The 24,474-nt window shown below is 53.8% G+C and overlaps 1 protein-coding gene across 1 annotated transcript in view; it reads right to left on the bottom strand.

Annotated features, from left to right (window-relative positions):
* The window catches only part of SLC6A6 (solute carrier family 6 member 6), a 79,579-nt gene that overhangs the window by 46,224 nt on the left and 8,881 nt on the right, over positions 1 to 24,474 (bottom strand). The window contains exon 2 of the mRNA XM_027093888.1: positions 20,940 to 20,977. The gene's annotated coding sequence lies outside the window, so the exon portion shown is untranslated. The remainder of the gene's footprint in view (positions 1 to 20,939; positions 20,978 to 24,474) is intronic.

Raw genomic sequence — 24,474 nt, 5'->3', positions numbered from 1 at the left:
GGCCGCTGAAGCTTCGAAGGGCTCCCAGGGCTATTTCGGCCTCTCAATTCCATGTTCTCAACCACGCGGCTGTTTTGGATCACTTGCTCTAGATATGTCACAAAGTGAAATCAGGTCTGGCGCCTTTACGCCAGCTTCAAGCTACTGGGCTATGCTGAAAAATTAGGGAAGTAGGTGAAGGCAAACAGGGAAGTGAGGGGCCACATGACGGAGACAGACAGGGCAGGGCCTGGGGACCCGTGCGGCAGTCAGCGCCCAGGGCCACAGGGGTGGGCTGAGCAGGCCGATGGAACGCACTGACTGGGGCAGGACGGATGGAGCCATGGACCCGAGGCTTCCTCTAGCAAACAGGAAGAGTCTCTCCCAAACTTCTCTGATAGCCCTGGAGGGGCTCCTTCGAGCACTGTCCCCACAGACTGCAGGTGGGGGACAGGCTCAGTAAGGAGGAGGGCCAGGATCAATTAGTAATGTCTGCCCCAGGCACGCTGCTTACATACAATCCTGGCCCTAGAGAGTATTTAACAGTTAAGCACCAAAGGGAAAAAAAAAAACGTGTATTAAGAGCACTATTTCACTTCCTAGGGTAGCTGACTTTGAAAAGAAAGCAGGAATTAATTTTAAAAAAGGGTTTTTTATTCTTTTTCATGAAAAGGTACACCTTTAAAAGATTTGATCATTTGATTGAATCATTTGATCATTTGATTGACCTTCAATCAGAAGGTCTGTATCCTTCTGTCTTGGTTATCTATTCCTAACTCAGGCTAACTCAAGCATGACAAGCTCAAAGGCCTCCAGGGACCTGGCAGGCAAAGAATGGAGGCCAGTGGGGAAGGGCCTGCAGAATATGCCACGGGCAGCTCTCCTCAGCTCCAGCTACTGTGGTTGCCTTTGGGATCGAGGCCACTGAGGCCAGATCCTCCAATTTCTGGAGAGGTGTTGAAATCTGAGACGTATGTGCACATACAACTTCCAATTTCTACAACATCGTGTGGGCCAAACACCCAGTTTGTCCTCTTTGGTCAGACCATTGTCTCAGGTCACCCAAGGCAGTCGCAGCAAAGGGCAGGACAGGCTCGGCTGGAGATGCTGACCAGCCCAGCCTCCAAGGTCCGATGGCTCGCCCCAGTGAGGTCATCCAGGAAGCCCGGCATTGTTTTGCCAGGAACAAAGTCGAAACAATGAGCGACAATTCTGTGGTCCTAGTGAAAGTGAGTTCTGTTTGGGGAATTGTTTTCAGCACGGCAGCTCTGGGGACAGGGTCTGTTATCTCCTGGGCTCAGCGTCTGTGGGCAACGCCCTCCCCTCCCCCCACGAAGGCTCATGTCTACCCCCATTCTGCTGAGAGCACCCTGCCTGGCTCAGGCTCGGCCTTCAACCTACAGGAGCGTTGACTTCGCCCCAAGCCTCACGGAGCCTTCCTTTTCACAGATCAGGAAGCTGAGGCTCAAAGAAGGGGAGGGTCTGGCTCAGGTCACACAGCCACCAGGCGAGGCCAAGATTTGCACCTAGATCCTGACTCCACGTGGTTGGTGACACCCCAGGGTAAGGTGGCCTCTGTACAGGGACCTAATAGAGCAGATTGTACTTCTTGATCTATGGTTCGCAGAGGAAAAAGTGGGTGAAGGTGGGCAGGTTTTCCAAAGAACTGGCCTCTAGGACAACGCCGGGGCGGGGGGCAGGATGTGGGCCCAATGTACAGCCTTCTCCTCTCTCCGGCACCAAACCTGCAGGCGGGCTGGGGGAGGAAGGCGCGAGCAGGCTGCTCTGTGGCCGGGTGGCCCGGGGATGGGCGGGCAGCAGGTGCAGGAAGGCCGGCGCTGCCCTCGAGGGGAACGCAAGCTGGGCACACAACACACCCAAAACAGAGGTGCCCCAGGCACTGGCCCAGTAGGCCACCGAGTCAGGGGACAGGGCAGTAGGTGAAGAGTCAGAAAACTGGGTCTGGTTCCAGTTCCAGTCCTGCAGGCCAAGCACTTCCCCTGTGCCTCTTGGATATTTGGGGATAAGACGGAGAGAGGGCAGCTCCGGCGAGCAGTGAGTACCGAATAAATATTTACTGAGAGCATCCTCTACTAGGTGCCAGGCCCTGCGGTAGGGACTGGGGACTCGGAGGTGAGCCCTGGAGCTGACATTCCAGAAGGGAAGACAGACACTAAATACATACATGAATAAATATTTACGACTGGGACCGGTGAGCAGAAGACAACCAAGCAAGACGAGGGCACAGGGAGTCAGAGGACCCCCTGAGGAGGTGACGTTTCATAGTGGAGACGCTCACTAAAGACTGGTTCTGGGCAGGCCCTGTGCTAAGCCCTTGCAGGTACCAATTCATCTATTCCTCTCACTAGCCTGGATGAAGGAATGAGGCCCAGAGAGGTGAAGTCGCTCGCCCAAAGTCACACAGCAATCAATGGGCTTCAGGGTCTGTGCTTTCAACCACCTTGAAGCTGGGATCTGCATGGCAAACATCTGGGGGAACAGTGTTCTCAGAGCAGGGACAGCGTGTGTGAAGAAGGCCACACTGGGCACGGCAAAGGAACAGAGGGAAGGCCGGTGTGGGACAGAGCAAGGGGGACAGGGCATGGGGCGACCCGGAGAGGAAGCCAGGCCTGGAGGCCAGGTCAGAACCTGGATTTATCTAGCGGGTGGTGAGGGACCCTGGAGAGCTTTGTGCTGCCCCAAGGAGTGCTCAACTCAGGCTGTCCCTGACCACCTGGCTCCCTCCCACCCTGAAGGGATTCGAGGGCCCATGCTGGGCTTTCCTCTGTAAGCTGTTGCCAGTAGGGACTTTCTACTGGGGCCTGCAGAGCCCAAGTCCTGAACCCCGACACCTCAGAGCCGCCGGCCTCCTCACCGTGAGCCGAGCACCTGTGGGACAGGCTGAAGTGACCGCCATCTTTCGCAAAGAGGGACCCGCCAAGAATCGCGGCCAGAACTGCTGTCCCTCGGCCAAGGACCGTGACATGGGTGACCGAGAGAAGACAATGTCCTTGTGAGTCTAGCCCCCTGGCCCCTCCGTGGATAAAACCCATGGGTTTTGGAAAGAACAGGGTCAGTCTTTGACGCTATATGATCTGGGACACGTCACTTCCCTCGGACTGGTTCCAGGAGAAGCCCCACCTGCCCTACCTGGACCGAGCACCTACCGCCTTCCTGCCCTCAGGGTGCTAATACCCAGGGGGTGGGGGCCTCATTTTGTCACAATATCACAAAAATGGTTCTCAGTTCAGGAGGAGGACAGGAGTCACGCGTCTGGTTGGAGTGAGGCTTCAAGGAGCAGGTCCCGTGACACCCCCTGGGCTGGGCCCGCGGCCAGGCTGGACCTGGTCCCTGAGGGAAGGCGGAGGTCCAGGAACAGTCAGGCTGCACGAATCCGTTTGAGGGGGCTTGGACCCCAAATGCCACTGAGATTGCCAGCACGCGCTATAACCACCAATCAGGTGAAAGAGAGGAAGCAGGGAGCCGGGAGGGCGCCGTGGCTGCGGGGGACTCAGGGGGCCTGTTTTCACGCACAGGGCGGTGAGTCAGCAGGCAACGGCCTCCTGCCACTGACTCACCAGCCGCAAGCCTGTCACTCTTCTCCCCGCCTGCTTCCCCACCGCCCGGGCCCCAGCCGGGCTCTGCCGGAAGTGTGGGTAGAGTAGGTCAACCAGGACCCTGAGACAGGCTCTGCAGAGCCCAGGATTATTTCTGGAGGCCACAAAAAAAAGAGACATGAGAAAAAAGAAAGGCTCGGTTTCTGTTTCCTCAAACTTCCCCTTTCAAGCTGTAAGAACCCTAACCTCCTCACTCCTCTCTAGCTGGCTGTAAAAAGCAAACAGAGGGCAGGCCCCTCCCTCCCTCTACAGAAACTGGAGAGAGAAAGGCCCTGGGGGCAAGGCCAGCTAAGGGCACGCGTGGCCCAGTGCTCGCTCAGAGCCGGCCATCCCCCACTCTGTCACCAGGACTCTGCTGGAAGTTACAGCTCCAGGGAAACCAGCCAGGGCAGCTTTTGCAGTAGGGCCTTGAGCAAGTCACTGCTCTCAGCCTCGGTGTCACCTTCCGTAAAATGGGCATCACATCCTGTCTACACTGTGACAACTCGTAGCTCATTAGTGTTTGTAAACAAGCTCCCCGTTCTCACTGTTCCTCTTTTAATCATGTCTCTTCTCAAAGAGGAAGGACTTTCTTTTTCCTGCCCAGCTCCACGCTTACCTCTCCCTCACTTAGAAATTTAGCTCAAGGAGAGTTTGGTGCCTGTGGAGTGAAACAGCCTGGGATTCATTCAGCAAGGAAGAGGGGGTGATCGACTGGCACGGGCTGCCACTGCGCCCACCGCAGAGCAAAGGGGCTTGTTGCCTGGGCTTTTACTCCATTTGTCTGGAAGTCAAGTTTCAAGCATCCTCCACCATCCAGAGCCCACCCAAGATTCCCAGGGGCCTCTGAACCCACACAGCCCGTGCTTTCCCACGCCTCCCTCCACACCTCGGCTCCTGCTGTTGCCTTAGCCCAGCACGCTGCTCCCCGAGTAACTCACAGGCAACCCCCCAGGATGGTGGCCCCGAGGACCCCCTAGTGCCTCCCCTGGGCTCCGCAGGCCACACCACCTCCACCTCTGCCCCATACTCCCCGGGCCTGCTTCCCAACACCCAGTACAAGGCCTGGCACTATGAGTATTTGTCAGAGGGAACATTTAGGGCTCAGGACTCTGGGGACACTCAGTGCAGGAGCAAGTCTCTTCCACTTTGCAGCTGTGAGGCCCCTCGATGAGGGTGATGGAGCAAAGAGCTATAGATGTAACTCTATTACATGTATCCCTGGCATGTGAGCACAGTTCCCCCCAAAGGGTCAAAACTCCACAAAGCTTTGCCTTTTATTGAGAGATGAGCCCCAAATCTTTAGGAAATCAATTTTCATTAAATGTGTTCCCCGAGCATCTTCCAAAAATGAGTTTGAAGTGAATTCTCTCTGGTTCCCTAAAGGTTTGCCCAGTGCTGGAGATCCCAGTGGATCCTGCACAAACGTTGAAAGCTCCAGCTGGGGCCTTAGAGGTCTTGGCATGTGTGAACGCAAGCCCACTTTCTAGATAGAAAAACCGAGGCCCTGGACCCACGGCGGATCAACAAAGAGGATCAGCCTCTTTCACAGACAGACCATCAGAGCTGGAGAGGAAACTGAGGCTGGAAGGAGCTGATGGAGGGTGGGGATGCTCCCGACACCCCCCACCCAGTGGAGCACAGTGGGTGCCAGAGGCGGAAAGTAAAGGTCTTATTCCAAACCTGAGTGGACCGGATTCATAACTAACTCCGTCAGGTTGGTGAATGTTGGTGCAGCAGCAGCGGCGACTTCCAGGGCTACAAGATGGTGCCTAACAGCAGCTACTGCTTGGCTAGAAGAAAAACTCATCATTAAAATCCACCCCAGGGGTGCGGGGCGGGCTCCAGGGGTGGCTGACATTCCTCAACTGTGGTCTTCCTACACGTGCAGACCACCTCCCAGGCAGCCCCACATAGCCTCCATGACCCCTAACCTTTCACTGTGATCCACTTATGCCTCCGTGGTGCCTGCCAAGAGCACGGTGTGGGGGATTTGCCACTCACGCAGCGCCGCAAGACGAGGCGGGACCAGCCACTGGAAACTCCCCAGAGGCGCGCCCTGAACTCTGCTCCCACCAGCTTAGCCAAGCTTGTTTCTGGCAGACCCCACTGCCTGCCATGTTGCCCTTAGCTCAAGAACTATCAGTGGAACTATCCCAGCTGCTTGGAGACTAATCATCTCAATTTCCCCACCTGGAAACCAAGGCTCACTCTACATGTCTGGCCCTGTCCGCAGTCCCTGCCGCCTTATTTCTCCTCTTGTCCTGCATGAATCCTGGGCCCTCCTCATTCTCCCCAGCATTATCCCCTTCCGCCCTGTGCTTCGCTTGTGGGCTCCCTTATATTTAGGTGGATCCCACCCACCTTGAAGACCTGGCCCAAGTGTCGCCTCCTCCAGGAAGCCCTTCATGCCCACCCCACTCTTTCCCTCACCTCCTCTGGCCAGTGTCACTCTCCCACCCCCACCTCCCAGGTGCTGGGCTCTTGTTCAGAACTGTGCAACTTTGGACAAAGCTCAAAGTTCTTTTTGGGAAACCTCAGTTTTTCCTCCTGTAAAATGGGCCTCTTAATCTATAAAGCCATCCCTGGCTGAAGTCTCTGGGCTCTCGGGCAGAGCTAGTAGATGCCCAAGACCCTCACACAGGCCTCAACACCAGCATCACCTGGGGCTCTGGCTGAACATGCAGACGGCTCCCCCCAACACCCAGCTCTCCTGACTGAATCTTCAAAGCTGTTAAGTGAGCCCCCAGGCGACTCTCAGCATCAGGTGAGGCCAGGGACAGTGGTGCCAATGGACTGGGAGACTCTTGGTAAAATGCAAAAGAAAACCAACCAATGAAAAGGACTCTTGTTGGTGACGACAATGCACCTGGGCATGTGAGTGTGTGTGTGTGAGCGCACGTGCGTGGTCTCCTCCGCCAGATTGTGAGCAGCTGGAGGCTGGGCCGGCTGGGTTTCACCTCTGCCAGCCCTGGTGGGCCCAGGGCCACCCCACACTTGATCTCCCCTGTTGCCGCTGCTCTTTGCAGCACCCCGGGCACGGGCACTTTTGCCCCGTTCTACAGATAAGGAAACTGAGGCTCTGAGAGGAGACAGGACCTGGCCCAAGGTTACCCAGTGAGTGAGTGACAGCCAGTACTGAACCCAGGACAAGGCCAGCGCGCCTTTATATCCACTTACTAAAGTGAAAAGGGGGCTGAGAACTGAAGGTGAGGGCTGGCGGGTGCATTACCTGGGGCCTCTGGGGCAGGGAGTTGAGTGGGTATATGTGATCCTGGAGGGACAAGCATCAGAGAGAGCCCCCTACCCTGGGAGTGGGACACACAAAGGAAGCCAGGACCTGGTTTTGAAGCCTGGTAAAGGGCAGAGTCCAGCTGAGCAGACCTCAGGCAGCTTCTCCAAGGACAGGGACGAGGTGCACGGCACACCGCCTGGGACTCAGGGACCCCTTGGTTATCACCCTGGCAGTCACTTTTTTCTAAGGTGGAGGCAGCAGGTGGGGTCTTCCCAAAAGAAACCCCTGTCCTTTAAATGCCAGCCACCCAAGCACAAGGCCCTGGTGGGGTCAGCTCTGCCAGGGACAGCTGCTTGACCAAGGCAAGGCCTGCCCTCTCTGGGCTATGGCTTAGACCCTCCAACCAGGAGACTCCAAGCCTGGAGGTGCAGTGTCCTGTCCCTCCCCACACACATGTACACACAGCCCTCTCTCCCTCAGCGAAGGCAGTCTCCCCAGCAGAAGAAAACGTACGTCATCAATAAACCCTGTGTGCCTCAGTTTCCTCAAATGTAGAATGGGGACAGTAATAGTGAATGGGGACCTGCCTCTTAGGGCTGCTGAGATTAGATAAGCGAGTATGTACAGACCACTTAGAACAGCACCTGGACAACGTGTGTGCTCTCAGCATCAGGATGGCGAACAAACTCACGCATGTTCTCCCTGAGACCAGCGGCAGCCTGGACTCACAGCCAAGGCCCTACTGGGCATCTCCTGTGTGCCAGGCCTACTGGGAACCTGACAGATACCCCACAGAGCCAGGACCAGGGTCAACCAGCTATGAGACTCGGGGCGTCACCCTAACACCCCTGCCCCCTCTTATTCCAACTTCCTGTCCTCTTCCACAGTGGGTGGGACTGGTGGACCCTGGGGTCCCCTGGGTTGGTACTCCCTGGGGATCTGAGCTTGGATATGGAAACCTTCCTCACCTCCCTGGCCTAGTCTTGGGGTGGGATTAGAGAGCACTTCAGGCAGCTCCCCATACAAGGTGCTGGTACCCTTTGGGCCCCTGGGTGGTGGCACCTGCCAAGCAGGGAGGTGGAAGTTACAGGGGCTGGACCTGAACTTGAGAGCAGACAAAGGCTTTGCTGCTGGGAAATGGGGCTACAGAGTGGCCGTGACAACCCATGGCGTGAACTACAGACCAGCTAATCGAAGAGTGGCCAAGCAGCCTCCCTCCATCCCCCTGGTCACAGCCAGAGACCCTGGGCGGCAGTCAAGAAAACCTTCATGAGGGGAAGGTGGTCTCGCTGGTGTCCCCCAGGATGGCTGAAGCTGCAGAAATCAGATTCTGTGACCCCTCAACTCCTGGCAGCCTCGAAAGCCCAAGGATCCTAGCTGGAGGTCCCTGGGTATGTGAGACCCCTCTCCTGGCCATCACGGAGTGACAGATCAACCCAGGAGCCCAATGCCCAGAGTTTACAGATGAGGAAACTGAGGCCTGAAAGGGAAGGGGGCTTGCCAGGAGGCTCAGGGTGACCCTGCTTCCTGAGCTGTAAGTCACGGCCAAGAGCAGCCTCGACCTCCCAGGGTGGAAGGACCCCCGTGTGAGCTGATGCAGGCGGACTGCTCCGCGTGGGGCGGGCACACAGACAGGTGATATCACCATGTCCTGCGTGAGGACGAGCGTCTGTTCACACTGAGGCTGGTCTTGGGGAAGGGCCGAGCAGCAGGAAGGCGAGTCACAGCGAGGGCTGGGGTGGTTCTCAGAGCTTCTACTCCGAGCTGCCCAACACCAGGCGGGGCCAACTGGGATGAAACCTCCTCCAGCCCATGGTGCAGTGAAAGGCTAAGCCTGGAGGCTGCCAGGGCTCTTTCTTAGACACATGTGCCCCCACCTTCTGAAACTGCAGCCTTCCTATTTGGAGGGGAGGTTAAAATTGTCTTTCTTTCACAGCATCGGAGTGAGACCAGATGGTCACTTTTATAGAACTGCTGTGAAGGGGTAAAATGACAGGTGTACGGCCCGAGGGTGGGCCACTCCGCTCCTCAACCCCAATATGATTTTTGAACATGCACTAGTTCATGAAATTCAGCACCATCATCTGGCCTAATCTGCCCATTTTACAGGTGGGAAAACTGAGGCCCAGGTGCACGAGCCTCAGTCTCCAAGGTTTCAGCTCTGAGCTCTCCACAGCCAGTGCCCCTTCCCGCCAGCTGCTGCTGTTTGGATGCCTTGGACCAGATCGACTCCTTACTTATTTGAGGACCCTTTCCCAGGCTTAGGAAATCCAGAGCCCCAAGTGCCACGGAGGCCCCTGACCCCAAGGGAATGCCGTGTCTCTTCACCCGGCGACCTACTTGCAGTCAGCTCAGGGGCTGAGAGGCTCCCTCACGCAAGCATTTGGGCTGAGGAGGTGGGTAAACAGAGGGTCCCACTGCTGGTCTGGGGTGGGTGACCTGGTGGAGCAGTTCCAGCCAGGGGAGCCATGGCCTGCTCCGAGCTGGATGCCTCTGAGGAAGACCTTCCTCCCACCAGGCCCCCAGCGGGACCACTAGGTCAGAACTTGTAAGCACTGAAGGGCTCCCATATTTGTCTCCTGCTCCCACTTTGGGGCAGTCTCCCTGAACACCATCTCCTAGGCGACTGCAGCTGTCGGAGACCTCACAAGCTTGAATCATAGAAGACAGCCCAGGCTGGTTCTCTAAGGGGACAGGGGCTCTGTGTGCAAACAGAGACACAGGTGGACAAGCAAATGTGACTTACCCCAGGCACTGGGAAATGGGACGCCATCGGAGGCCAGAGAGAGTACAGAAGATGCCCAGCACCTCGGCTCTGGGTCTCAGAATATTTGCTCATGAGGTCACAATGCCCCTTCCAACACAGCCCAGGTGCCCAGAGACTTCGTTCTCCAGAAAAATGCCACCAATTAGGAACATCCCTTAGCAGAACTAAAGCCAGAGAGAGGGTTCCTTGATCACAGAGCTTACCGTCACTACACACCATTGCCTTCAAGACCCTAGCCTGTTACAGCCTGGTGCATTTTACAGGCCATTCCAGGCCCTGGAATGCACATCTCCACTCTTCTCCATCCTCGAATGCCACCTCCTCCAGGAAGACTTCCCTGACCATCCCCCCTACCCGCCCATCTCCCAGCGGAACGAGGTGCTCATTCCTCAGCTGTAATCCTCGTGTCTTCTTCCTCCCCTGGTCTGGGGGCTCTAGTGCAAGGGTCCCAGCTTCCTCCCAGGCGGCAGTGAATGAGGAGCCTGGTCTACCACTGTCATAGCAACCCTTTGTTCTAATTCCAGCTGTTCTTACATCCTGGAAACAATAATAATTGCGGCTGACATTATGTACCTGGCACTGTGTTGGCCACTTGATATGATTCTAGCTAATAGTAACTTTTTAAAAATATGCTAAATATTTTTATTTCCTTAAATCACTTTGCACTGATTATGGCTGTTCACTTTTTTCCTATAACCAGTCCAAAGGTAATGAGACTTATAGCATTTTCAGAGAGTCTGATAGGAGAAAAAGCACACTTGAAATGCCTTAAATGTATGGAAAAATCCTCCAGCTGCACAGTCAGTTCCAGAGAGGAATACCAGCTCCCTAGGCTGAGCGCCCAAGTGTGTCTGGGGCACCACCTGGCACCTGGGTTCCCTATTTTACCCAGTCCTTTCCAACCACCCTATGAGATGACGGATTTTACCCATCTGTGGCTCAGAGAGACCAATCGACTTAACCAGGGTTGCAAAGCCAGGAAGAGGCAAGACTCGAGGGTCCTGGGTCTTCGACCACAGGGCTCTGGGGCATCTCCTGGCTATGACCTTGGATACCGGGAGGTCCCCCTCTTCACCTGACACAGGAGGAAACTGAGGCCAGCAGGAGGTAGGGGTGTCATTTGGAAAATTCACCAGCTAGGATTAGAATCTCCTGAGCGGGCCCACATCACACATATCTTCATGGACTAGGACCCAGCGGCCTCAACCACGGAACAGCAGCAACGAAAAGAATCCACCTCACTGAGGCTGTGTGCTCTACAGGACCTTCCCATTTAATTCTGTACACCTGCTGGGATGGCTAAATACTGGCCCCTTAGGCCAGCAAGAGCTTTTAACCCTTCAAATTCAGCCTGCCCAGAGCTAATGTCCAGGGATGCGGCTAATCTCAGTGAACTGATGAAAGGAAGGGAGGGGTGGGGTCTGATAGCCTGCACCGCTTTTGGAAATGGTGTACCCGCCTGTCTGCACCCTCTCAGCCCCAGAAGCATTCCCCCACCCCTACCTCCTCTGACCTTTCTCACCCTGACCCCCCTCAAAGTGTCCCATCCACTGCAGCCTGGGACTTAATCAGCTTATTCACCCTGTGCAGAGCCTGGGCCATCTGAAAAAGTCTCCTTTTACTCCTTGGGGGCAAGGATACCTGAGATCTAGGCCACAACTATAAATAGTCGAGAAATCCGTTGTCCTTTTTAACTGACTCATCTCTTTCTTTGGTCAGTCAGTTACGGCTGACCCCCAGATGGCTGAGTTGTACAAAATTCCCTCCCCCGCATAATGTCAGTGGAGAGGAAAGACCCTCCTCGCCTCTCCAGCTTTGTTCTCTGAATTCCCCAAGAGTGAGCCTCCCGCTCCCAACCCCGCCAGTGAGACTCTGTTCCCCAAATACCCTTTGCCTGGTTCCGCTTTTGCCTGTTCTGCGTCACCATCAGAGATTTTAGTTGGAACCTAACTCTGCCACTTGTCAGCGGCAAATAGTAACCTCAGGCATGTCTCTTCCCCTTGGGGCCTCAGTTGCACCATCTGTAAAATGGGCCACCTCACATAACACAAGGGAAGGTACAAGGGAGGGCCTCAATACAAGCCTGGCTTTGCTCTCAGGAGAAACAGTTTGGCCCTGAACCAGAGAGATCAGCCACCTTGCATTTCATGCAGTTAAATCAACAAACACGGACTCCACCCGTTGCCAGCATCATCCAGCTAAGTGCTGGGAGAGGCAGAAGCAAACACCCAGGGCTGATCTGTCAAGCAGGGAAAATACCAAATAAACAGTTTCTCCATCCGGCGTTCTGTGTCAAACCAGCAGCCAAGTCCGCTGGCACCGCCATCCCCTCCCAAGGCACTTCGTGTGCTCCCCAAACCACGTGAATCAGCAAAACTAGGTTAGACGTCTCATTAGAGTGGGTTTCCTCTTGGGACCTCTGGCCGAGCCTGTGATTCTCCTACAAGCGGTCTCGGTGGTGAGGGCTGGGCTTGTTTGTTTTTCTTCCTGAGCAGAAGCCAGTTGTCAGAACAACTAAACAGTTACTACCTTTAAGGGACACCTGGAAGCATTAAATAAGGACTCTGATTCCAGGCTGGTTCCCCAAAGTGAATCAAGACCAAGCACTCAGCAGGGCACTGGGGGTCACCAGGCTACACCAACACCCATCCGGCTCCTCCTCCCACCCCAGAACACAGCCCCCTAGCACTCCAGGCTCCTTCGGCCCCGGGGTCCTCGCTCCACTCTTTCACGCTCTGCCAGCCCTTCCACAGGCTGCTTCCTCACCAGTAATGCCCTTCCCCTTTTGTGCCCAGCTGGCATGCTTTGTCATTCAAGGCCTCTGGGAAAGTTCTTTGAACTTTGGGTGCCCAAGCATCTTCAAGAGACCCCGCCAATGGACGCCCGATTTGCAGGCCAGGCAGTTCCCAGGCTGGACAGGGTGAGGCTCATCTCTGGGTCCCCAGGGCCCAGCGGGGGCCTGAGCCACAGGACAAGTCCATAACTCCCTGATGACTGAATGAGCAGACTTTCAATTCTCGGTTTTCAGATGCTTACAGGTTTTCCCCAAACTTCCCCTGACATCAAATGTTCTTGCCTGGGCCTTTCCCCCACTCAGCAGAGCTGGAAAGGGTTTGAAAACATGCGAATTTCTCAATGGACTGGAAAGGCCCAAGGGAAGTCAAAGGTCTGGCCCCATGACCTTAAGTTGGGGGCTGTTGTATCTACACAAGGTGATGGACGTTAACAGAACCTACTGTGGTAATCGTTTTCACAATATATGCAAATCAAGCCATCACGCTGTACTTCTGAAATTCATACAGTGATGTATGTCATTTATTCTCAATAAAACTGGAAAAGAAATCACCAAAATTTAACGTAATTTACACTTTCACACAGTCTCACCTACTAGACTGTAAAATTCTAAAAAACTGACAATATCTTGCTTATATTTGTATCACCAGCACCTGTCATAATATTTATGAATATGAAATAAAATTAATTTAATAAAGTTAGGGGGGACCCTTCTCCCCAGAAGCACTTCAGGCCAGGTGCCCAGCCGTGGCACTCTCAGGCCTGGCCACATGGGGATCAGCTAGCCCAGGGGTCCGAGGTGTCAGGAATCACTGCCCAGAAGCACAGCCACCTGCCACCTTCCATGCTTTTCTAGTTTTGTCTCTTTTAGGGCGAGAGACTTCACTCAATGTCTGGTCTGTTTAGTGTGACTAACCCTTCCCTGAAAGCACTTTATTACAGCTATTATTCATAAGCCACATATATAAGAAATCAGCTCATCAACTTTTCAATACACCAAGCTGCTTTCTCCTACGTGCGCCAGTTCACCCGCTGGGCATCTTGATCTCGGTCCTCATTTAACAGATGGGGCAACTGAGGCCCAGGCAGTGGATGGGACTCACCTGAGGTCACACAGCCAGGAAGCAGCAGAGGAGAGGTGCCCAACGTCAAGGTGCTGTGTGACCTTGGGCAGGTCGCTGCACCTCTCAGGTGCACCTGCATTTTATCTGGCAACCTCATCCAGAGGGTCTTGATGTGTTCTCACCCCACCATCCCACATCTAGCAAAAATATGAGACCCAGAAAATAAGAGGAATCAAATACTCCGGGTGCCTAGTCCGAAAACCTCCACCTAAATATGAATTAAGTAACTTAGGATTTGAGGGTCACCCTATCTCATAGTCGTGTCCCTTTCTTTCTTCCCACCCAGAAGAAGACTCTTGCCTGGTGGCTGCACAGAACTTTCACAGTCCTCTCAGCTCCTCCTTTTTTCCAAAGCAGGTGTCTGCTACCAAGGGGGTCGTGTACCACCCACAGGCCACCTTCTCCTATCCCGCGCCCCCCACAGACATCGCTAATCGATCATGGCATCCTTCCCACCGATCATCAGGACTCAGCCTTAGATTCCTCATCAGAACCCCGTCTCTCTGGACCTCAGGAACTTAACGGACAAGAGAATGCGCTCACATGAGGGAGATGGTCAGGGGCAGGCAAGATGCCCAGAAAAGACTAGGGGGGCAGCAAGACAAGCAGAAGCTCCCAGCACTGGACCCCCAAAACAGAAAGAAAAGCCACGTCCCCCTCACTGTGGCAGGAGGGAGGGAGGGAGGCGTGGGCCCTCGTGGACCCACAGAGCAGGAGCTCGGGGAGGAGAGGAGTGAGGAGGGGGACTCGGGGGTGAGGAGGGTGGGAATGAGGGGCAGGAGGGCAGGCCAACCCCAAACTCCCTCTGGGGGGAGGAGCAGTGAGGGGATGCCAGGGGTCCCCGTGTAAGGCCCCACGGAGGGTGTGCCAGCAGCGGCCAGGCTGTGGTGGGGGCGGCCTCTTTCCTAAGCCTGCAGACCCCGGGGGGGCACATGCACTTTCGCCCCTTTTACAGAGAACACCCAGTTCAGAAAGGGAGACCCCTTACCCTAGGGCACCTGACTCTGAAATGGCAGAGCTGACATTCGTAGCCAAAGCTCGGCACTGCCACGCCAGCAGCCACCCCAGGGAGATGATTCCAGATCCTTGTTTTACACGTGGGGAAGCCCTAGGGCCCAGAGAAGGGAAGTGACTTGTCCAAGGTCCCCCAGCAAATGGGTAAATAATGGAGGTGCTAGAGGGAACTGCCCCAGGGAGCCAGGCCCTCCGAGGCCAGAGGCCAACTGCAGCCCCAGGGGTTGGGAGGTGCCTGCTTTGCTTTAGGAGCCCAGGTTCTGGACTTGCTGTCTGGTGGCTGAGCACAGGCTAGCAGTTAGCAGCATCCTTCAGAAACCCCTCAGGCTTCACCACTGTGGGACGCTCTTCTTTTTGAAAGGCCCTGTCAGTTTCAAAAACTGGGTGGGTGGGGGACTGTGATATTGTGATTTACGATAAAAAAGATAAAGTTGGTCTTCATCCGCGTTTCCAGCACAGACTTCCTAAAACCCTTGGAATTTCCTAAGTGGCGAGAGGGAGCAAGGTGTCTTTTGTTATGTTAATGAGGCGACTTAGGAGGGAGCTAAGGAAGGAGACTGGTTGCCAGGAGAACCCACCAGTGATTAGAGGGCTGGAACTTTCAGTCCCACTACCCCCCAGCCCTGCGGAGGGGAGAGGGGCTGGAGGTTGAATGGATCACGCCTAGGTAATGAAGCCTCCGTAAAATCCCAAAAGGACAGGGTTTGGGGAGGTTCCAGTTGGTGAACACGTGGAGATTCAGGGACAAGGGCGCCTGAAGAGGGCATGAAAACTCCTCGCTTTCCCGACACCTGGCCCTGTGTGTCTCTGCCATCTGGTTTCTGAGTTATATCGTTCCGTCATAAACCGGTGATCTAGTAAGTAAAATGTTTCTCTGAGTTCTGTGAGCTGCTCTAGCAAATTAATCCAACCCGAGGAGCGGGTCGTGGGACCCTCCGATTCACAGCCATTCGGGCTAAAGTCGGGGGTGGGGGCAGTCTTGTGGGACTGAGCCCTTCACCTGGGGAACCTGAGACTACCTCCACACCAACAGCGTCAGTATCGTCAATACTGACTTAAGTCGTAGGATGCCCAGCTGGTGCTGGAGGATTGCTTGGTGGTGTGGGGAAAGAACCACACACATTAAAATAATAATCTCTCTCCTTGAAGAAATCCCTGTGTGACCCCCGTTGGGGTAAGAGCCAAGACAGGAAGATACAGCCAAGGAATCTTCTCTCCACCTGAGGCCCAAGCTTTCCCGCCACAGGTTAGGCCAGAAGACGCGGCTCCTGCTTGGCCTGGTGGTCCAGAGGCCCCGTCTCCCAGCACCTTTGACTTCAAGACTAAGAAGCCAAAGACGTGGCTCACCCCAGGTCCCGACCTGAAACACGGCTGACCTCAAGCTGGTCACTGCCTTCCTGAGCCTCACATCTCTCACCTGTTATGTGGCGACAGTAATAACTACGCTATACGATAACGCAAGTATGAAAGATGGGAGACCTTTTTGAGAATTGCAAAGAGCTGCGCACGCTATTATTGTCCATATGTTCAGCCTACCCTGATAGAGGTATCAAAAGTATTAACAGTAACAGTAGCAATAGGAAGACCAATTACAGTGACAAGTACCACTTTCAGTAATTGCTATGGGCTAGTCACTGTACTGAGAAGGTTCATAGTTTTTCTTCCCTGATCCTCACCACAACCACAGAAGGGAGATTCTACATCATGTTTATTTTGACAGAAGACCCTGGGGCCCAGAGAGGTTAAGTGACATGCCCTGGGTCACACAGCAAGGTAGAGGCCAAAAGACATTTACACCCAGACTCATGGTGAGATTAGGTCTTAAACACACCTCTCCTCTCTCTAAAGGGTGTATTTATCAGCCTCGGAGGAGGCCTAGGATTCATAGCATTTTATATTTCCTGAGTTTTTATGTTCTTCCCAAAAAAGGAAGGCTGGCAGACTGGGAGCAGCTCCTCTAGGATGGATTGTTTTAAATTTTCTGCCCCCTAAGACCCTGAAAGCACATTCACCAGGAACGTGCCACCTCTCTCTCTCAAGGACTGAGGGCTGTCAATGATGACATTAGAGCAATTTCTGGAGGGTCAATAATTTGGCAACAAGTGCGAGCATCTTAAAAATGCACGCTCCCTTCATGCTAGCGATTCCAGTTTCCTGACCAGACCAATGTGTAATTTACTGCACACGGTTTTGCAAGATGAAAAAGTTCTGGAGATGGACTGCACAACAATGTGAAGACACTTAACACCACTAAACTGTAGACTTAAAAATGGTTAGGACAGCAAATTCTATGTTATGTGTATTTTACCATAATTAAAAATAGAAAAAAAAATGTTCACAGCAGAGTGGTTTTCAAAAAAGAGAAACTATACACAGCCAATCTCTCCTCACTAGGGGATTACTTAAATAAATGATGGTTTACCCAAACAAATCAAAACAAACTAGAACAGGGGTCAGCAAACTGTGGCCCCTGGGCTAGGTTCAGCACTGTTTTTGTAAATAAAGTTTTATTGGCCCATAGCTCCATCCATCATTTGCCTATTGTCTTGGACCGGGTTCTAGCTGCAATAGCAGAGGTGAGAGCCCATGGCCCACAAGCCCAAAATACATACTATCCAACCCTTTAAGAAGTTTGCCAAACCTGGACTTGGAAGACCCAAGACCCCAAAACGCTATCAGAAATAGGTTGGAGGGTGTGCTGGGAGAAATTGGCTCCCAAAGAGCCATGCTACGAGTTCAATTTGGAAAGGAAAATTTTAAATACGGTATATCACCCAAACGTGTATAAATGTACCATTAGGTGCTTATCTCTGGATGGTAGGAATAGAGATGAATTTTATTTTCTTGTTTTGACTTTTCTGTGCTCTCCAAATTTTCTGTATGAAAAACATATTACTTCTCAACACTAGAAGAAATCATTAAGTGACTGGATGGCGGTGTTAACTAATGCTACGGTGACACTCATACCGCAATAGCAATGGACCAAATCAACACACTGTACACCTTAAATGTACATCGACATTGTATGCCAACCCTACCTCAATTTTTGAAAAATTGTATGACTTTTATAATCAGGGTAAACAAACAATAAATACCATTTTCTCACTGTCTTGGCCCTTCTAGGCAGCGAGTGCTTTGGTGGATGGTCAGAGGTCGTACCGACACCCCCTCCCTTGCCAGAGTTTACAAGCTGCGGAGGGAGGGCGGTGAGGTCGGGGGAGGCACAGGTGGAGAAGGCCCCACTGGAATTCTCACGACAAGCCCCTCCCTAAAATTCCTGGGCACCCAAGAGGCTGGATCCGATTTTCAGGTGGGGGGGAGTTGCTCAGGGGATCCCACATGGGAGATGAGATAAGAAATGCTACTGGGGGGACTTCCCTGGTGGCACAGTGGTTAAGAATGCACCTGCCAGTGCATGGGATACGGGTTCGATCCCTGGTCTGGGAAGATCCCACATGCTGCGGAGCAACTAAGCCCGTGCGCCACAACTACTGAGCCCGCACGCCACAACTACTGAGCCCGTGCACCACAACTACTGAGCCCGCAAGCCACGAGCCCGCAAGCCACAACTACTGAGCCCGCAAGCCACAACTACTGAAGCCTGTGCGCCTAGAGCCTGTGCTCCGCAGCAAGAGAAGCCACCGCAATGAGAAGCCCACACACTGCAACAAAGAGTAGCCCCCGCTCACCACAATTAGAAAAAGCCCGCACGCAGCAATGAAGACCCAATGCAGCCAAAAATAAATAAATAAAATAAATAAATTTATAAAAAAATAAATAAGTAAAAGAAAGGCTATTGGGTGCGGGGCACTGACTTTGTTAGGCCCCTTGCGCGCTTCTAAACCCCACTGTGATGACTGATCGTTACCCCTGATCCCATACTCACTTTCTGCTCCTCCCGGGGCTGTTACTGTTCCATTTCACAGGTGGGGAACAGGAGGCTCCGAGAGGCTCTGACTGCCCTCTCAAGGTTGTACAGCTGGCCAGGGATGGAGCCAGGATTTGAACCTGGGCTGTCTGACTCTCCAGCTCCAAGGACTTTCTACTACCCGGGTTGCCCCCAGCTCAGGAATACTATTTTTTGCGGGTTCATTAATACCCCAGGGTCTGCTGAACACCCAACGGACATGCACACATCTGTCATCTCTTTGACCCTGCGGGGGCTCCAGAGCGATCACCATCCCCTTTCGCAGGTGGGAAGTGAAGGCCGCACACCCAGCAGGGCTCAGACTTCAGAGATGACAACTGTTCTCTAAAGACACCTCCTTTCCAAATCCCACTGCCTGCCATGTCAGGCGGCAGTGAGCACTTCTGGCAAGACTAAACCAAAAGGGCTGCTTGGAGGAGGCGTCACACAGGCCTCTCAGCCTCAGTGGCCTCTCTTGTAAAATGGGCTCCCACCAAGTATGGACGGATCAGCAAGCCTCAGGGAGAGGAACCGTGGCCGGCCTCTGTTTATTGCCTCTAAAGGCCAAGCCCCTTGCACAAGATTCTCTTTATCTGGAAGCAGAACTCACATTCCAGCTTCACAGCAGCAGGCACCTGGCTTCCTGGCTGCCCTGGGCTACTCATTAACCAGTGAGAGGCCTCAGGAAGGGGCTGGACCAGAGTCTGCTCCAGCCTGGGGGAGGGGGAGGGGAGGGCCATGCTGGATGGTGTTGGCACCAGGGTCAGATCAACCAGGTTCAAATCCTGTGTGACCTGGGGGTGAGGGGGCGGGCAGTTCACCACCTCTGAGCCTCAGTATCCCCATCTGTACAATGGGGACCGCCATTGTACAGTGCCCACCTGACAGGGCTACTGTGAGGACTGCAGGCGACTCAGGTGCTAGCACTGCCTGAGACAGAGCAAGCGCTCAATAAATGGTGGAACCACAGCGCCCATCACAGGACGGGGGCAGGATAAATCTGCTGCTGTCATTAAACCCTCGGCAGCACGGTGAACGTTGCTAAAGAGTTCCGTAAATGTTCGCGATTATTGCTCTTGCTATTTATGACAGTGGTGACTCTGGAGGCTGACCCGGAGCGGGGCATCTCCTGACCACCAGGGATACGCCAGCCTGATTCTCCGCATCTGATGTCACAGCATGAAGAGCAGGTCTTGGGTGGTGCCGGAGGCCTGCGGCTGCCGGTGACAGAGACCCAGGGCTGGGAGCTTGATGACTGCGGTGGAATCGGGTCCACCACCAGCAGCAAGAGGCCAAGGGTCTTCAGGCTTTTCTCCCGGTCCTGGCTTCCTAGGGGACCCCGATCAACCAAACCCGGCCCCGGACCTGTGGGAGCTGGATCCCGAGAAGTTTCTGCCCAGGAAGCCAGGTTTTCCAAATTCCAGAGCAGCGTGTACTAGTGGGTCGCGCAATCTATCGACTTAGAGGGTCAGGGCTATCGTTTTCATAAAAGAGAACAGAACAGAACAGAGGGCCCTGCAGACGGTGAGGCTACGAGTTTTATTTCGTGAAACTTTCATTTCAGTTTCACGCGTGTGTTAAGTACACGCGGCATCCTGCCGTAAAGTATACTTCTTACTGAATGTCACGAGTCAAAGACTTCTTTGAAAGCCCCTACAGTGAGGATGTTTAAATCAAGGTGTAGAAGGCAGCTGCAGAAAAGCGACTGAGTCAGGTTCCTGCCCCATTAAACCCCTTTTAAAAACGCTACTGTGATCCTGAACTGGGGTGGAGGTGCGGGAGGTTCTATAAATACTAGACAATCAGCAAAACGTCATTAAGTTCTTAGATTAGATAACAGAATTGTGTCAATGTTGAATGTTCCAGGGCTGATCGTTGTGTACTTATATAAGAGAATGAATGGCCTTGCTCTCACAAAATGCATGCTGAAGGATCAGAGGTAGAGGGGCAGCGTGCCTGAAACTCCCCAGTGATCCAGGATATCAATGTGACTGTTTTCATAGCACATATTAAAGCAAGGAAGCAAAGGAGGCAAATGTTAACAATGGGAAAATCTAAGTGAAGGACTTAGAGGAGTTCATTGTAACATTCGTGCAACTTTCTTGAAGGTTTTCAATTTTTTAAAAATAAAACGTTCAATAAAGAGATAGTTGGGACAGCAGCCCGATTCCTAGAGCATCCTGTCTGCTGGGAGCCAAGCAGCTCACCCTTTCACACGCTTCTGACCCCGAACCTTAGAATCAAGTCCACAAAGGCCTCCTCACCGCCTGGTGCAGAGCCAGTCTGGGGTCCAGGCCAGGACTCCGAAATCAGTGCTCAGCCCATTTGCAGGGCTACCTCCCTGCCACCGATGTGCACAGGTGGCCAAGCCGGGCCGTGGACCCGCCACCCAGAGGTGACCTGTGGACAAGGTCCTGGGGCCTCGGGGCTTCTGTCTCTTCCTCTGGGATCCTGAGCGCCCACCGTGGGTCATTGCCACCCGTGGCGAGACACCGAGACCAGGGGGAGGTCAAATGCCACTTACGTTTTGGAGGCTCCTCACAAAGCGCTGTCGCTCTGGACCTATTGCAAGGACAGAAGGCAGAGAAGGAAAGAAGAGATCTGGTCAGGGTGTGATGTACTCAGGACCCAGCACACACAACTGGGAGGGGCCCCGTCCACACCCAGTGGGGCTGGGGCGGGGGAAAGCCAGGCGTCCGGGTGCTCCTGCACACACTCACACATGCATGCACACACACACACACCACGTGTTCACACACAGGCACACGCTCACACACCTCTCGCCAGCATCCCTGAAATTGTCAGTGGCAAGAACCAGAGCTGGGAGGGGTGGGTGGCCCAGCCTGCACTCAGGAGGGGAAAGGCTCTTCTTGCTGGCTGAGAACAGGTAAGCAGCTCCCCAGCCCTAACCCAAAAGTCTGCGCTCCCCCAAGCCCCCCACGAGCTCAGCCACTTGCCCAGGTCTGTGAGTGACCGTCCCCTGTGAGCACAGGGATGCGCCGAAGCCAGATGGAGAACCTGATACTCATCACCTGGTTAGAGGTTGAGCATCACTGCACCAAGGAAGCCTGCTGAACTGTGCTGAGCCAAGCACTCCCCAAGTGTGACTGACCCCTGAAGCTTTTTTTTTTTTTTTTAAATAGACCACCTCTGTTCTTTTGGACTTGGTTGGGAAACAACGCAAGTGGGGGCAGATCATCTCTGCCTCATTCCACCGGCAGAGCTGTGCTGGAAGGCTCTCCTGGTTTCCTGGAATAAAAAATGCAGAAAACCAGGAAATGCTTCCTTATCAAGGAAGAGCTTACACTTCAATGAACAAGTTAAACAGATTAGCAGGGAAGGAAGGGGGTTGTGGTGGAAGAGCAGAGAGGCCTCCAGGGCTGCTCACTTCTTTCCTCTTTGTACCTGCAGCCCTGCCCTTGGAGCCTCTTCCCCAGACTCAGAACTGGGGTCCAGCAGTCTACAGAGCCCCCTGTCCCCCAAATTAGACAACCTCATTGCCGTGTTTGGGCTTCCACGTTCACCAGGCTCACACGGGCACCCACTGTGTCTGAGGCACTGCGTGTAGGAATGCTGAGTCAATTATTTATTGAGCATCTACTATATGCCAGGTACTGTTCTAGGCACTGGAACCCGGCAGTGAACAAAACAGCTGAGGCTGCCACTCTCCTGGAGCCTGGAATCACATAGGGGCTGACACGGATGCCATCGAGGCTTCATTCTCTGGGTGGAGGCACGGCTCTGTGAAGTCTGGGTGGATTAGTAATGTCTGCAGCAGGTGTGGGTGGTGGAAGTGGCAATGTGTTCCTGGTTATCCAGGACCATACCAAGGGAAGAGGGACAAAGGGGAAATGAAGGTAGCATGTTCCAATGCACAATTACAGGCACAATGTTAAAGGAACCAGAGGAACGAGAGTATAATTTTATCTGAGGTGAGACATTAGCAGTTGCATGAGTCCAACTCAGAGGAGAATAAAAGTGGCACCAAGTCCCTGTATCTCTAGCTACTGTGCTGGCACCTGGACCCTTTTTTCTGGGGACAGCCTGCATCTATTCCCGCTGGAGACCCCCACATGCCACTCTCAGCCCATGGGGTTCTGGGTGGGCTGAGCCCACCTCCTATTTCCAGGGTTGGGTGTATGAGCCAGGCTGAGCCAATCAGAGGGCTGTCATGATTGGCTCCAGGACAGGCACATGACCAAGACTGGACACTGAGACTGACAACAGGGACTTGGGCTGAAAATATTGGGAAAAAAGAAAGCTCTTTCTAGGCTGGGATGGCTTTGCTGGGGGTGCGGGTGGGCAACACCCTGTGCAGCTGGGGGCACCCCAAGGAGAATGGGGCCAACAGAGGAGGGACATGGAGCCAGAAAGGGAGAGAAAGAAACTGAGCCCCAGTGACAGCTCTCAGCATCTGGATCTAGCCATACCTGAAGTACGACTCTGGGCTTTTCTGTTAAAGGAGTCAGTAAATGTTTGAACTGATTATTGCCACTTGCAACCCTAAGAACCCAGACCCAAGTCTGCCTTGAATTTGTGGTGTAAGTTTATGCATGTCTCTTTATCTCTCTGACACTCAGGCCATCAGAAAAGGGAGGCACAGATGAAATGACATCTGCAGTCCTCCTGCAGCCCTGGCACTCTAGCCAATTGCAAAGGTTAGGATTGATCTTCCCCTACCCCTGGGCATTTGGCTGGAGATGGAGAAATCAGCCCTTCTCAAAGTTAAGCCTGGAGGGTTTGTTAAAACACAGAAGACTGGGTACTACCCCAGGGTCTGAGCCAGCAGGGCTGGGGTAGGGACAGAGATACTGCATTCTAACAAACTCCCAGTGATGCTGAGACTGCTCGTCCAGTGACCACATTTTGAGGACCCAGACTCTAAACCTATTCTACTCTTCCCAGTTGCTTGGGCCAGGTGTCTAGTGTAAAAATGAAGGCCCAGCCAGGCAGACCACAGCCCCTCAGTCCCCATAGCAGACCGCCAATTAAGGGAAAGTGCCCATGTGATTCCAAGGATGAGCCAGCCTTTAAACAACTAAAGTACAGGTCCCAGCTTCCGCCTGTCCCATGCTGACCCTTCCAGCCAGCCCTGCATCCTGGGAGTTATCTAAATAATGGGGAGGCAGTAAGTGTGACTTGGTGCCTCTGGGCTCCAGGCAGGCCCCACGCCGGTCGTACAGGAGCTGTGAGCATCCCCCAGCTGCTCCCCCAACCAGGCCGCGCGCCAGCACCAAATCCCGCAGCGGGCCTGGTCCTGACACACTGCCTTGGGCCACCCTGCTGTCAGCGCGGCCTGGCTGGCCCCTGGCTCTCCTTGATTTACATCCGACTTGGCTGCCTTGAAAAGCCTCCTGTGGCTTTTGGACCACGGACACCATTCAGCAGAAAAGGGCTTCCCCACCAGCAGCCTTTCCAAGGTGGCACTGGCCCAGAGAGCTTGGCCTGGCTCAGCCGCCTCCCAGCTGTGTGACCTCGGGTGAGTTACCTGCTCTCTCTGGGGCCTCAGCTTTTCACATGCAAAATGGGAACGATGGTACCTTTTGTGATGGTTAGGAAGATGATGCTTATAAGGCACAGGGCCTGGCTTACAAAGTGTGGCAAAAGCTATGATTAACCTCCTTTACTCAATGTGTGCCCTACCCGCACAGACCGTCCTCACGGCACCTGAGAGCTGCTTAGAAATGCAGAATCTCAGCCCCACCTTAGCCCTCCTGCCGGGGAAGGGGCATTTTAACAAGATCGCGAGTGAGGCCTACCTCTTCCAAGTCTGAGGAGTGCTGGTATACATTATAATTACTACTGTCATTCTTGCAACATCCCAGGGCAGAGCCAAGATGCACCCACAACCCCTAGGCCTGGGGGAATGGCAGGCAGGGGTCAAAGGTAATGAAATGTTGAGAGAGGGAAGAAAAATTCTCCAGCTTCCCCGGCCTCCCAACTAACGACAAGCCCCCCCGGACGGCTCAGGAGAGGGGAGGGGACACAGGGCTTAGCGAGTAGGTGAGAACCATCGGACTTAACTCACGGCTCAGCCACGGCAACAAAATACACCGAAA

Source organism: Aethalodelphis obliquidens, unplaced genomic scaffold (assembly GCF_003676395.1).
Source record: "Aethalodelphis obliquidens isolate GAN/ISIS:26980383/991018 unplaced genomic scaffold, ASM367639v1 scaffold86, whole genome shotgun sequence".
Taxonomy (NCBI): Eukaryota; Metazoa; Chordata; class Mammalia; order Artiodactyla; family Delphinidae; genus Aethalodelphis; species Aethalodelphis obliquidens.
The sequence above is the reverse complement of the archived record's forward strand: the minus strand, read 5'-3'. Positions and strand labels throughout refer to the sequence as shown.